General features: G+C 36.5%; 1 protein-coding gene across 1 annotated transcript in view; it reads right to left on the bottom strand.

Annotated features, from left to right (window-relative positions):
* The window catches only part of KCNN2 (potassium calcium-activated channel subfamily N member 2), a 505,075-nt gene that overhangs the window by 330,048 nt on the left and 159,790 nt on the right, over nucleotides 1-15,237 (bottom strand). The window lies entirely within an intron of this gene.

Genomic DNA, 15,237 nt, shown 5'->3' with positions numbered 1-15,237 from the left:
GATGGCAGCCCACCAGGCTCCCCCGTCCCTGGGATTCTCCAGGCGAGAACACTGGAGTGGGTTGCCATTTCCTTCTCCAATGCATGGAAGTGAGAAGTGAAAGTGAAGTTGCTCAGTCCCGTCCGACTCTTAGCGACCCCATGGACTGTAGCCTACCAGGCTCCTCCATCCATGGGATTTTCCAGGCAAGAGTACTGGAGTGGGGTTGTACTCCATATGCTAATAAAGTTTATATAAATAGATTATGTTTGTTTCACCTAAGAGATTCAAAAGTAATTAATAAGTTCTTCAATTTATCTGGACTTACATTGAGAGGAGTCTCTATGTTTAATAATTTTTTAATGAAGTAGAATTTGATCTCAGATTCATTAAACAAACATCTCAAGTCTGGGATTCTCTTGTTCCAGTATAGTGTATACCTGAGATTTAAACCTCTTAATCACTTAAATGAAAATGTATTTCCTTGTTTTTTATCCTTCCCCAAATTACAAACATCTATCAATGAAAACTCTAAGGTTTGGGACTTTTTTTTATCATAATCACTGTCATAAGTGTCTGTCACAGAGCAAGCACTTGGTGTTTACTGAGGAAATGAATGAATCACCAAATACCTGTCTGCTATGTTCCAAGAATTATGCTTCATATATGGCTGCTTGCAAACCTCACACATACATGTTTTGTTGTACATGTAAAAGGTTTCACTGTAACCTTGCAAGTTAGGAATTATAATACTCATTTACAAAAAGGAAAGAGGTAGGTGGAGGTTAATTCAAAATGAATATACAAATGGCCAAAAAACACATGAAATTACTTTTAATATAAATTTATTTATTTTAAGTGGAGGTTAATTAATTTACAATATTGTACTGGTTTTGCCATACATCAACATGAAGCCACCACGGGTGTACACGTCATCCCAGTGCACCAGCCCCAAGCTGGTGCAGTATCATGCATTGAACCTGGACTGATGATGCGTTTCATATATGATATTATACATGTTTCAATGCCATTCTCCCAAATCATCCCACCCTTTCCCTCTCCCACAGAGCCCAAAAGACTGTTCTATACATCTGTGTCTCTTTTGCTGTCTCGCATACAGGGTTATCATTACCATCTTTCTAAATTCCATATATATGCGTTAGTATACTGTATTGGTGTTTTTCTTTCTGGCTTACTTCACTCTGTATAATAGGCTCCAGTTTCATCCACCTCATTAGAACTGATTCAAATGTATTCTTTTTAATGGCTGAGTAATACTCCATTGTGTATATGTACCACTGCTTTCTTATCCATTCATCTGCTGATGGGCATCTAGGTTGCTTCCATGTCCTGGCTATTATAAACAGTGCTGCGATGAACATTGGGGTACACGTGTCTCTTTCCCTTCTGGTTTCCTCAGTGTGTATGCCCAGCAGTGGGATTGCTGGATCATAAGGCAGTTCTATTTCCAGTTTTTTAAGGAATCTCCACACTGTTCTCCATAGTGGCTGTACTAGTTTGCATTTCCACCAACAGTGTAAGAGGGTTCCCTTTTCTCCACACCCTCTCCAGCATTTATTGCTTGTAGACTTTTGGATCACAGCCATTCTGACTGGCGTGAAATGGTACCTCATAGTGGTTTTGAATTGCATTTCTGTGATAATGAGTGATGTTGAGCATCTTTTCATGTGTTTGTTAGCCATCTGTATGCCTTCTTTGGAGAAATGTCTATTTAGTTCTTTGGCCCATTTTTTGATTGGGTCGTTTATTTTTCTGGAATTGAGCTGCAGGAGTTGCTTGTATATTTTTGAGATTAGTTGTTTGTCAGTTGCTTCATTTGCTATTATTTTCTCCCATTCTGAAGGCTGTCTTTTCACCTTGCTTATAGTTTCCTTTGTTGTGCAGAAGGTTTTAAGTTTAATCATGTCCCATTTGTTTATTTTTGCTTTTACTTCCAATATTCTGGGAAGTGGGTCATAGAGGATCCTGCTGTGATGTATGTCAGGAGTTTTTTGCCTATGTTCTCCTCTAGGAGTTTTATAGTTTCTGGTCTTATGTTTAGATCTTTAGTCCATTTTGAGTTTATTTTTGTGTGTGGTGTTAGACAGTGTTCTAGTTTCATTCTTTTACAAGTGGTTGACCAGTTTTCCCAACACCACTTATTAAAGAGATTGTCTTTTCTCCACTGTATATTCTTGCCTCCTTTGTCAAAGATGAGGTGTCCATAGGTGTGTGGATTTATCTCTGGGCTTTCTATTTTGTTCCATTGATCTATATTTCTGTCTTTGTGCCAGTATCATACTGTCTTAATGACTGTGGCTTTGTAGTAGAGCCTGAAGTCAGGCAGGTTGATTCCTCCAGTTCCATTCTTCTTTCTCAAGATTGCTTTGGCTATTCAAGGTTGCTGTATTTCCATACAAATTGTGAAATTATTTGTTCTAGCTCTGTGAAGAATACCTTTGGTAGCTTGATAGGGATTGCATTGAATCTATAAATTGCTTTGGGTAGTATACTCATTTTCACTATATTGATTCTTCTGATCCATGAACATGGTATATTTCTCCATCTATTAAAGTCCTCTTTGATTTCTTTCACCAGTGTTTTATAGTTTTCTATATATAGGTCTTTAGTTTCTTTCAGATCAGATCAGATCAGTCGCTCAGTCGTGTCTGTCTCTGCGACCCCATGATCTCAGCACACCAGGCCTCCCTGTCCATCACCAACTCCCGGAGTTCACTCAAACTCATGTCCATCGAGTCAGTGATGCCATCCAGCCATCTCATCCTCTGTCATCTCCTTCTCCTCCTGCCCCCAATCCCTCCCAGCATCAGTCTTCCCAACGAGTCAACACTTCGCATGAGGTGGCCAAAGTACTGGAGTTTCAGCTTCAGCATCATTCCTTCCAAAGAAATCCCAGGGCTGATCTCCTTCAGAATGGACTGGTTGGATCTACTTGCAGTCCAAGGGACTCTCAAGAGTCTTCTCCAACACCACAGTTCAAAAGCATCAATTCTTGGGCACTCAGCCTTCTTCACAGTCCAACTCTCACATCCATATATGACCACTGGAAAAACCACAGCCTTGACTAGATGGACCTTTGTTGGCAAAGTAATGTCTCTGCTTTTGAATATGCTATCTAGGTTGGTCATAACTTTCCTTCCAAGGAGTAAGCGTCTTTTAATTTCATGGCTGCAGTCACCATCTGTAGTGATTTTGGAGCCCAGAAAAATAAAGTCTGACACTGTTTCCACTGTTTCCCCATCTATTTCCCATGAAGTGGTGGGACCAGATGCCATGATCTTCGTTTTCTGAATGTTGAGCTTTAAGCCAACTTTTTCACTCTCCACTTTCACTTTCATCAGGAGGCTTTTGAGTTCCTCTTCACTTTCTGCCATAAGGGTGGTTTCATCTGCGTGTCTGAGGTTATTGATGTTTCTCCCGGCAATCTTGATTCCAGCTTGTGTTTCTTCCAGTCCAGCATTTCTCATGATGTACTCTGCATATTAGTTAAATAAACAGGGTGACAATATACAGCCTTGACGAACTCCTATTCCTATTTGCAACCAGTCTGTTGTTCCATGTCTTAGTTTCTTTAGATAGATATATTCCTAAGTATTTTATTCTTTTCATTGCAATGGTGAATGGAATTGTTTCCTTAATTTCTCTTTCTATTTTCTCATTATGAGTATATAGGAAGGCAAGGGATTTATGTGTGTTGATTTTATATCCTGCAACTTTACTATATTCATTGATTAGTTCTAGTAATTTTCTGGTGGAGTCTTTAGGGTTTTCTATGTAGAGGATCATGTCATCTGCAAACAGTGAGAGTTTTACTTTTTCTTTTCCAATTTGGATTCCTTTTATTTCTTTTTCTGCTCTGATTGCTGCAGCCAAAACTTTCAAAACTATGTTGAATAGTAATGGTGAAAGTGGGCACCCTTGTCTTGTTCCTGACTTTAAAGGAAATGCTTTCAACTTTTCACCATTGAGGATAATGTTTGCTGTGTGCTTGTCATATATAGCTTTTACTATGTTGAGGTAAATTTATGAGGTAAATTTCATAAATGGATGTTGGATTTTGTCAAAGGCTTTCTCTGCATCTATTGAGATAATATGGCTTTTATTTTTCAATTTGTTAATGGTGTATTACATTGATTGATTTGTGAATATTGAAGAATCCTTGCATTCCTGGGATAAAGCCCACTTGGTCATGGTGTATGATCTTTTTAATGTGTTGTTGGATTCTGACTGCTAGAATTCTGTTAAGGATTTTTGCATCTATGTTCATCAGTGATATTGACCTGTAGTTTTCTTTTTTGTGTGGCATCTTTGTCAGGTTTTGGTATTACGGTTATGGTGGCCTCATAGAAAGAGTTTGGAAGTTTATCTTCCTCTGCAATTTTCTGGAAGAGTTTGAGTAGGATAAGTGTTAGCTCTTCTCTAAATTTTTGGTAGAATTCAGTTGTGAAGCCGTCTGGACCTGGGCTTTTGTTTGCTGGAAGATTTTTGATTACAGTTTCAATTTCCGTGCTTGTGATGGGTCTGTTAAGATTTTTTATTTCTTCCTGGTTCAGTTTTGGAAAATTATACTTTTCTAAGAATTTGTCCATTTCTTCCACGTTGTCCATTTTATTGGCATATAATTGCTGATAGTAGTCTCTTATGATCCTTTGTATTTCTGTGTTGTCTGTTGTGATCTCTCCATTTTCATTTCTAATTTTATTGATTTGATTTTTCTCCCTTTGTTTCTTGATAAGCTTGGCTAATGGTTTGTCAATTTTATTTATCCTTTTAAAGAACCAGCTTTTGGCTTTGTTGATTTTTGCTATGGTCTCTTTTGTTTCTTTTGCATTTATTTCTGCCCTAATTTTTAAGATTTCTTTCCTTCTACTAACCCTAGGGTTCTTCATTTCTTCCTTTTCTAGTTTCTCTAGGTGTAGAGTTAGGTTATTTATTTGACTTTTTTCTTGTTTCTTGAGGTATTGCCTGTATTGCTATGAACTTTCCCCTTAGCACTGCTTTTACAGTGTCCCACAGGCTTTGGGTTGTTGTGTTTTCATTTTCATTCATTTCTATGCTTATTTTGATTTCTTTTTCTATTTCTTCTGTGATTTGTTGGTTATTCAGCAGCGTGTTGTTCCGCCTCCATATGTTGGAATTTTTAATAGTTTTTCTCCTGTAATTGAGATCTAATCTTACTGCATTGTGGTCAGAAAAGATGCTTGGAATGATTTCAATTTTTTTGAATTTACCAAGGGTAGATTTCTGGCCCAGGATGTGATCTATCCTGGAGAAGGTTCTGTGTGTGCTTGAGAAAAAGGTGAAATTCATTGTTTTGGGGTGAAATGTCTTATAGATATCAATTAGGTCTAACTGGTCTATTGTATCATTTAAAGTTTGTGTTTCCTTGTTAATTTTTGTTTAGTTGATCTATCCATAGATGTGAGTGGGGTATTTAAGTGGGGTATTATTTTGTTATTGTTAATTTCCCCTTTCATACTTGTTAGCATTTGTCTTACATATTGTGCTGCTCCTATGTTGGGTGCATATATATTTATAATTGTTATATCTTCTTCTTGGATTGACCCTTTGATCATTATATAGTGTCCTTCTTTGTCTCTTTTCACAGCCTTTGTTTTAAAGTCTATTTTATCTGATATGAGTATGCTCAATATTGCTTATTATTAGAGAAATACAAATCAAAACTACAATGAGGTACACCTTACAACAGTCAGAATGGCCGTCATCAAGAATCTACAAACAATAAATGCTGGAGAGGATATAGAGAAAAGGGAACTCTCTTGCACTGTTGATGGGAATGTAAATTGACACAGCCATTATGGAGAACAATATGATGATTCCTTAAGAAACTAGGACTACCATATTATCCAGCAATCCCACTACTTGGCATATTCCCTGAGAAAATTATAATTCAAAAAGACACATGTACCTCAACGTTCATTGCAGCACTATTTACAATTGCCAGGGTATGGAAATAATCTAGATGTCCACTGACAGATGAATGGATAAAGAAGCAGTGGTACATATTACAATGGAATATTATTAAGCCATAAAGAAGGAACAAATTGGGTCATTTGTAGTGATGTAGATGAACCTAAAGCCTATCATATAGAGTAAAATAGTTATAAAATGAAAACATATATTTTATATTAACCATGTATAGGGGATCTAGAAAAATGGTACTGATGAATGTATTTGCAGAGCACGAATAGAGATGTCTCTATGTCTATAGAGAAGAGACTTCTGGACACAGTGGGGTAAGGACAAGGTGGGAAGAATTGAGAGCACAGCATTGGCATATACACACTACCATGCATAAAATAGATAGCTAGTGGGAACCTGCTGTATGAGACAGGGAGTCAACTTGGGGTTCTGTGATGAGGTAAAGGGCTAGATGAGGGTGAGGAGTGGGTGGGAGGCTCAAGAGGAAGGGGATATATGTATACGGATTGCTGATACACATTGTTGTACAGTAGAAAAACTAACACAACATTGTAAATCAGTTCTCCTCCAATTAAAAAAGAATAAAAAGAGTATCGTGCAACTTAGAATGAAAGAACTCTTTATTTTTGGTTTCAAATTTGAACATTCTTCTACTAAGCGTATCAGAGTATTAAGGTACATATGATAATACTGTCATTAAAATAAGAATTCTGTCAAGTTCAAGGTACAATGATCAGAGTGCTGGAGAACAGAAAGATAAATGGACATGGCCTCTGTTCTCAGCAGTCTCTGATCCACTGAGAAGACAGCTGTGTAAACAACAAAGGATGCTGTTATGATCAAAGCAAGATGCAGTGAGTGTGGACTGTAGTACAGGCTACTGAAGAGGCAGGAGCAAAGACAAGGTCACTTCCAAGGGAAGGAACTCAAAGGATCCTTCATGAATCAAGAAGCAGTGGAACTAGGTCTTGAAGAGTAAGTATAATTTGACAGGTAACAATATTTTCAGTAGAGGGAATAGCAGGAACAAAAGTGAGGAAGTAGCAAGACACTGTGGGTTTATCCCTCACACTTGCATTCATTCATCAGTAACTTCTTGACTGCTATAAACACTGGGCATACAGCCAAGTTAGACAATGTCCCTGTCTAAAAGGGCTTATATTCTCGAGGTAAACAGAGTAAAATATCAGATAAACAAATAAGTGAATGAAACTTTTCAGAGTAATAAGAATTTTGAGTGAATTTAAAGTGTTTTGGACTGAGTGGTCAGTACAAGTTTAAAGTCAAAGAAGTTTAATAGCATCTGCTAAAATTAGATTCTCACATTTGACCTTGCAGTCTTTGCCTACACAAGAATAGTTGGTGAAGAATATTTATTATTAACAACGGCAACGAGAGCAAAACAGGCATGATCTTAAGAAGTACCAACCACTATGAAACATTATACAGCTATTTTTTTAATTTTATTTTATTTTTAAACTTTACATAATTGTATTAGTTTTGCCAAATATCAAAATGAATCCATCACAGGTATACATGTGCTCCCCATCCTGAACCCTCCTCCCTCCTCCCTCCCCATACCATCCCTCTGGGTCGTCCCAGTGCACTAGCCCCAAGCATCCAGTATCGTGCATTGAACCTGGACTGGCATCTCGTTTCATACATGATATTTTACATGTTTCAATGCCATTCTCCCAAATCTTCCCACCCTCTCCCTCTCCCACAGAGTCCATAAGACTGTTCCATACATCAGCGTCACTTTTGCTGTCTCATACACAGGGTTATTGTTATCATCTTTCTAAATTCCATATATATGTGTTAGTATACTGTATTGGTGTTTTTCCTTCTGGCTTACTTCACTCTGTATAATAGGCTCCAGTTTCATCCACCTCATTAGAACTGATTCAAATGTATTCTTTTTAATGGCTGAGTAATACTCCATTGTGTATATGTACCATAGCTTTCTAAAGAACAAATTAGAGCTCTCTTTTATAGGTCTCAAGGGATAACCATGATACACTGCTTGAATAAAGACTAAGCTTAAAAATATGATCAGATTGAGGAAAAAGTCATTTGATTATATCAAGTGTTGTGAAGGTACAGGAAAAAGTACTTTTAAGTACTGTTGACACAGTATAAATTGGCAAATTTTACTACAGAGAATTTGACAGTATTTCTGTAGTTCATTGGGTCACAGAGATTTAGATACCACTTAGCTACTGTACAATCAACATTAAGAATGCTAATATAATTTGACCAAACATTTTTTTAAATGAAACACTCTAAAGCATTCTTCTATACTCTGAGTTTTAAGAACATTTAACCTATGGTTTCCATTATGTTAAAACAGGATTCATTTTGATATTGGCAAAACTAATACAATTATGTAAAGTTTAAAAATAAAATAAAATTTAAAAAAAAAAGAAAAAAAAATTTAATGCATTACTCTATTTACCTACTGAACAGAGCAGGAAAGATTTTTTTCTTCCTCCTGTCTGGTAATCCCCACTCAACTTTCCCCCAACTCCTGACCAACTGACTCTTCTGTTAAAATCTTTGGGAATTTTAGTGCCAGGCTATTATTTTTTCAATGAAGCATAATTACATAAACTTTGCTACAAGCTTTCCTGGTTCATTTGTTCCGCAGTCTATGTCCTCTTTTAATTCATTTTTCTTTTGCTAGAGCACAAGCTTAAATGCTGACTTTACAGAGGATCTACAGATTAGTATGTTTCTGAGTCTTTGCATCCTTGTAAATGTCTTATTTTATACTCACACTTAAATGTTAATGTGGCTGGCTATAAGATTTTATTTTCAAAATTAATTTCCCTCAGAATGTGAAATTTTGCCCCACTTGGTATTTCTCATCACATATAATGCAAATCTAATTCACAATTTTTTCTTTGTAGACACTTGGAATCTTTTTTTTTTTCTTTAATCTTGGTATTCTCAAAATTTACCATTTTACATTTAGACTCCTTCATTCATTTGATAAATCTTTTTTGAGTATCTATTATGTGCCAAACACTTGTTCAGTCTTCTAGGGATGTGACTGTGAACACAATAGGCAAAATTATGTGTCTTTCATTATTTAATCCACTGTAGCTTGGTGGGCCCTTTTAAATTAGTATAGTAGTATACACTGAAAATGCTTTATAAATAATTTGGTTGTTTCTTACATTCCACCTCTCTTATTTTTTAAATTTTTATTTTCTTTGGCCACATGGCATGTGGGATCTTAGTTCCCTGACCAGGAAACGAACTCATGCCGTCTGCACTGGAAGCACCTAATCTTAACCACTGGACCACCAAGGAAGTCCCTGCATTCTCTTTTTTATATGCTTGAAATGTTTGGAAGACAAAAATATTATGCATTTTGAACCCATTTTCCACATAACAACTTTTTGTCATTTTTAATCTGTTTTTCCTCCATGGAGAAAAACCTTGACTTGTTAACTCGTTCTTTAGCTGTGTCTATTCTGCCTTTAAACCAACTAATCTTTAAATTTCTACCAAGGAATTTATATTGGCATAGATATTATTGTTGATTCATGTTGCTGTGTTATGTCTTTTTTTATTGAAGTATAATTGATTTACAATGTTATATTAGTTTCAGGTGTATAAAAAAGTGATTCTTTATGATATATATGTCATATATATGATATACATGTTCTTTTTCAGATTATATTCTATCATAGGTTACTGTAAGATATTGTTCCCTGTGGTACACAGCAGGTCCTCATTGTTTATCTATTTTCTATATAGTAGGGTGTATATGTTAATCCCAAACTCCTAATTTATTCCTCCTTCCCTTTTCCCTATCATAGCCATAATTTTGTTTTCTAAGTCTGTAAATCTGTTTTGTAAATGAGTTCATTTATACCACATTTTTTTGATTCCACATAAAAGTGATATCATATGATATTTGTTTTTCTCGGTCTGACTTAAAATAATTAGTATTATAATCTCTAGATCCATCCATGTTGCTATATATGAATTATTTCATTCTTTTTGTGGCTGAGTAATAGCCAATGTGTGTGTGTATATACTACATCTTCTTTATTCATTCAGCTGCTGATGGGCACTTAGGTTGCTTTCATGTCTTGGCTACTGTAAATGGTCTTGCTATGAACATTGGGCAAAACTACTAAAACTGATAAATGAATTCAGTAAGGTAGCAGGATATAAACTTACCATACAGAAATCTGCTGCATTTCTTTACTGTAATAAAATGCAACAGATTTCAATGAAATATCAGAAAGAGAATGCAAAAAAAAACTTATAAAATCACATCAAAAAATAAAATATCTAGAAAAAAACCTGACCAAAGAGGTGAAAGACTTACATACTAGGAACTATTAAACATTGATAAATAATTTTGAAGATGATTCAAAGAAATGGAATGCTATCTCATGCTCTTGGACTAGAAGAATTAATATGGTTAAAATGGCCATACTACCAAAGCAATACACAGATTTAATGTAATCATTATCAAAATACCCATGACATTTATCATAGAACTAGAACAAATTATCCTAAAATGTATATGAAACCACAAAAGACCCAGAATTGGTAAAGCACCCAGCTGGAAGCATAACCATTCCAGACTTCAGACAACACTACAAAGCTACAGTAATTAAAACAGCATAGTATTGACACAAAAGCAGACATACAAATCAATGGAACAGAACAGATAGCCCAGAAATAAACCCACATATCTACATTCAGTTAATCTATGATAAAGGAGGCAAACCTGTACAACAGAGAAAAGACATTCTCTTCAACAAGTGGTGTTTGGAAAGCTGGACAACTACATGTAAATCAGTGAAACTGGAAAACTCCCTCACATCATACATGAAAATAAACTCTAAATGATTTAAATATCTAAATATAAGACATGACATCATAAAATTCCAAGAAGAGAACATAGGCAAAACATTTTTGGACATATCACAGCAAAATCTTCTTAGCTCTATCTCCCAAGATAAAAAATAAACAAATGGGACCTAATCAAATGTAAAAGCTTTCACACATCAAAGGAAACCATCAACAAAATGGAAAGATGACCTATGGAACGGGAGAAAATATTTGCAAAAGATGCAACTGACAAGGGGTCAATATCCAAAATAAACAAACAGCTCACACAACTCAATATCAAAAAAACAAACAACTCAATCAAAAATGGGAACATCTGAATAAACATGTCTACAAAGAAGATATACAGATGGCAAACAGGCACATGAGAAGATACTCAACACTGCTCATTATCAGAGAAGTGTAAATCGAAACCACCATGAGGTATCACCCAACAGTGCTCAGAATGGTTATCATCCAAAAGTCTATAAATGATAAACGCTGGAGAGGGGTGTAGAGAAAAGGGAACCCTCCTACGTTGTTGGTGGGAATGTAAATTAGTACAGCCACTATGAAGAACAGTAATGATGGTTCCTTAAACTGAGGGGTAAAAAAAAAATAAAAATAGAGTTACCATATGATCTTATAATCCCAGCCCTGGGCATATTTCTTCAGAATAGAAGAAAATTCTACTTTATGTAATGATACATGCACCTCAACGTTAACTCGTTCTTTAGCTGTGTCTATTCAACCTTGAAGATAACTAATGAGACCTTAAGATTTCTACCAAAATACTTACATTGGTATAAATACTGTTGCTGATTCATGTTGTTCTGTATGAATTAAATTCATCTGCTTCCTTTTTCCCCCATATGCATTATCCTGAATTACAGTTTTATAAAACAATTGAGATTATTTTAAAATTATCAATGATTTATAATTACCAAGGCATTTGTTTTTCTTCTGATAACAGCCTTTAAAAAATAGATATCATCTCTTCAATAACAATTATAGTTCCTTTATTATTTTTCTTAGTCTACTCAAATAACTAAATTTTCAGGAGTAGTCATCTTCTTTGTGACTTTGGTGACTTCCTTTCATAGTGACAGACCTTCTCATGCAATTCTTTATTGTCTATTCATCTTTGTATTTCAGAGTCACTGTTTGATCTGTTCCTTTCTTGTATAGTTTCCTCAGGTGTTTGTAGGAAAAGAACAGGGCATGTTTTGTAGGTGACTTTGTAGCTATTCTTCTACTCTCTGACCCAATGCTCCTTCCAGGGGTCATTAACCATATGAGGGACTTCCTCTGTGGCCCATAGCCTACACCAATCCCTTTATGTTGACAGCAAACTGATACTGTCCCTGCTAGCCCCTTTGCAGATAAAGGGGTGGGGAGGCTGACTGGTTTTCCTCCTCAGAAAGAAATTACCCTATTATTCATCCCAATATTCAGAAGCCTGATCTGCTTCTCATATTCATTGACTTTTAGGTTCCCGCTCCCTGGGAACCACTCCCACATCTGCAGTGACATTCTCCAGCTTTCTTTTGGGATGTGCCTTTCCATCAGAATTCTTTTTTCCCCCTCTTTCTTTCTGTCATGAATTATTATTATTTTATAACATAATTAAGATTTTTTAAAACACCTCTTCAGCTATTTTAAGAAATTTCGGAAAGCACAAGCATATGTTGAGCCAACCATCTTTATCCAACTAATTTCTTTTCAGACTCCACTTAATTAATTGAGCAAGAAAAATATTTTCTGGAAAAAAAATGATTACTTTTACCTAAAATACAAAGGTCAAAAGTATTATTTTTTATGAAATAATCATATAGATGATAAGAAAGACAGGTCAGTTTTATTTTATTTTGTTTTCTCCTATGCTCATTATTAAACTGTTACCTCTTAGCTTCAGGTCCACTTTTTTTTTTTTTTAATAATTAACAATACTATATTGTATATTTTAAAGTTATTAAGAGAACAGATCCTAAAAGTTCTCATCACAAGAAAAAAATTGTAAGCATATGGTGATGGATGTTAACCAGACTTACTGTGGCAGGTCCACTCTTGTATTCTTCACTTTTTGTGCTTCTGGGAGGAGCGGGGAGGTGGTGCAAACCATTTCTCTTTGGCTAGTGGGATCAGTGTTAGGTTCTGACAATAGGGGGCACTAGAGAAAGAGTAGACAGGATAAAAGAAGGATAAAGGATGAACACTGTCCTTCTAGGTTATTTCCTGTTACTGTTTTGATTCCTTTTACTCTCATTCAGTTCAGTTCAGTTCAGTCACTCAGTCGTGTCCGACTCTTTGCGACCCCATGAATCACAGCACGCCAGGCCTCCCTGTCTATCACCAACTCCCAGAGTTCACTCAGACTCACGTCCATCCAGTCAGTGATGCCATCCAGCCATCTCATCCTCTGTCGTCCCCTTCTTCTCCTGCCCCCAATCCCTCCCAGCATCAGAGTCTTTTCCAATGAGTCAACTCTTCGCATGAGGTTGCCAAAGTACTGGACTTTCAGCTTTAGCATCATTCCTTCCAAAGAAATCCCAGGGCTGATCTCCTTCAGAATGGACTGGTTGGATCTCCTTGCAGTCCAAGGGACTCTCAAGAGTCTTCTCCAACACCACAGTTCAAAAGCATCAATGCTTTGGTGCTCAGCTTTCTTCACAGTCCAACTCTCACATCCGTACATGACCACTGGAAAAACCATAGCCTTGACTAGACGGACCTTTGTTGGCAAAGTAATGTCTCTGCTTTTGAATATGCCATCTAGGTTGGTCATAACTTTTCTTCCAAGGAGTAAGCGTCTTTTAATTTCATGGCTGCAGTCACCATCTGCAGTGATTTTGGAGCCCCCCAAAATAAAGTCTGACACTGTTTCTACCGTTTCCCCATCTATTTCGCATGAAGTGATGGGACCAGATGCCATGATCTCTGTTCTCTGAATGTTGAGCTTTAAGCCAACTTTTTCAGTCTCCTCTTTCACTTTCCTCAAGAGGCTTTTTAGTTCCTCTTCACTTTCTGCCATAAGGGTGGTGTCATCTGCATATCTGAGGTTATTGATATTTCTCCCAGCAATCTTGATTCCAGCTTGTGCTTTTTCCAGCCCAGCGTTTCTCACGATGTACTCTGTAGAAGTTATTACCATCCAACAAAGAGGCACCCTTGGCTGATTATTCCAGTAGTATAGCTGATTCCAGTAGCATTGGCAGGACCCACCCCACTGTGGTTTCTTGCTGGCCCCAGATGCAGCCAGCTGGTACCCCCTCCATAAAGGTCACGCTCCCACACTTGTGCAGCACCTTGGTGCCTTTCCCAAGGCTCTAACACAGCTCAGCCCCACCCTCTCAGAAGTCTGAGCCTAAGCTCTGTGTCCCTCAGCCAAAATTCTAATTTTTGATAATTCTAAGCTGTTCCCTTAACTTTCTCAGCTCTAGGGACAGTCTGTGAAATCTTAGTGTTCCTTTTGCCAGATGTCCAATTCCTGGATGACCATATTTTATATTAAATTCTCCTCTTAAAATTACTTCAATCACCTAAATAGACTCGGAATAATATACTTCCCTACTTACCATGGCTGTTTTCAAATGCTCAGTGAGCCTTCTGTCTTACTGTTAAAATAACCACTGATTTCATTACATGTGAAAAATACTGTATATTATGTACTTAATTGAAACACTGTAAAATATAGTTAAAGGAAAATGGACATGGTCCCCTCTCTCTCATAATTTCAAAGAAATGAGTTTGAAAAAGTAAACAAAAGCATTTCCATAAAATTTTTCTCTAAAGTTTTTCTGAAGCCCCAAAGCATCAAACTCTTTACCATATGTCTTTGGAAATCTTTTCATCACAGTAAATAAGAGTTATTTTTCTATCCTAAACTAGGAAAATGTTAATGTCAAACGGATGCTATCAATTGAAGTATAATTGTTTTTATATTTCTTTAACTCTTGAGCTAATTATATATTTTCTTTTAAATAGGTAGCAAAAAGAGAGCAAAAACTGATTAGATATTTAACAGGTGTATGTTCAAAGAATATGAACTTGGGCAAACTCTACGAGATGGCGAGGGACAGGGAAGCCTGTCAGGTTGCAGTCTATGGGGTCGTAAAAAGTCAGACACAGCATAGCGACTGAACAACAACAGGTTTCTGTTTTATTTCTGTGAAAAATCAATGGATACTAACTAGCTATTAGTAGTCTGAAAGATGGTAGGTGTGAAAACAGAAAAGACTTCAATTTAGATGATGCCTGGCTTATAACCTGATGCCAGATCAGCAGCTCAGTTTTAGCCGGCAGCCACATCACAAGTTTTAAGATTCAAAAACCCCAGATGATGAAACAATACAACATTTACAAGACCTAGACTTTTCCATAGCTGGCTCACCAATAAATACCAAATATTACAGATTTGGGGACTAGACCAACCTGTCTCAT

The sequence above is a fragment of the Bos mutus genome, chromosome 10 (genome assembly GCF_027580195.1).
Source record: "Bos mutus isolate GX-2022 chromosome 10, NWIPB_WYAK_1.1, whole genome shotgun sequence".
Classification (NCBI taxonomy): domain Eukaryota; kingdom Metazoa; phylum Chordata; class Mammalia; order Artiodactyla; family Bovidae; genus Bos; species Bos mutus.
Note: the sequence above shows the minus strand (reverse complement) of the source record. Positions and strands in the feature narration are given on the sequence as shown.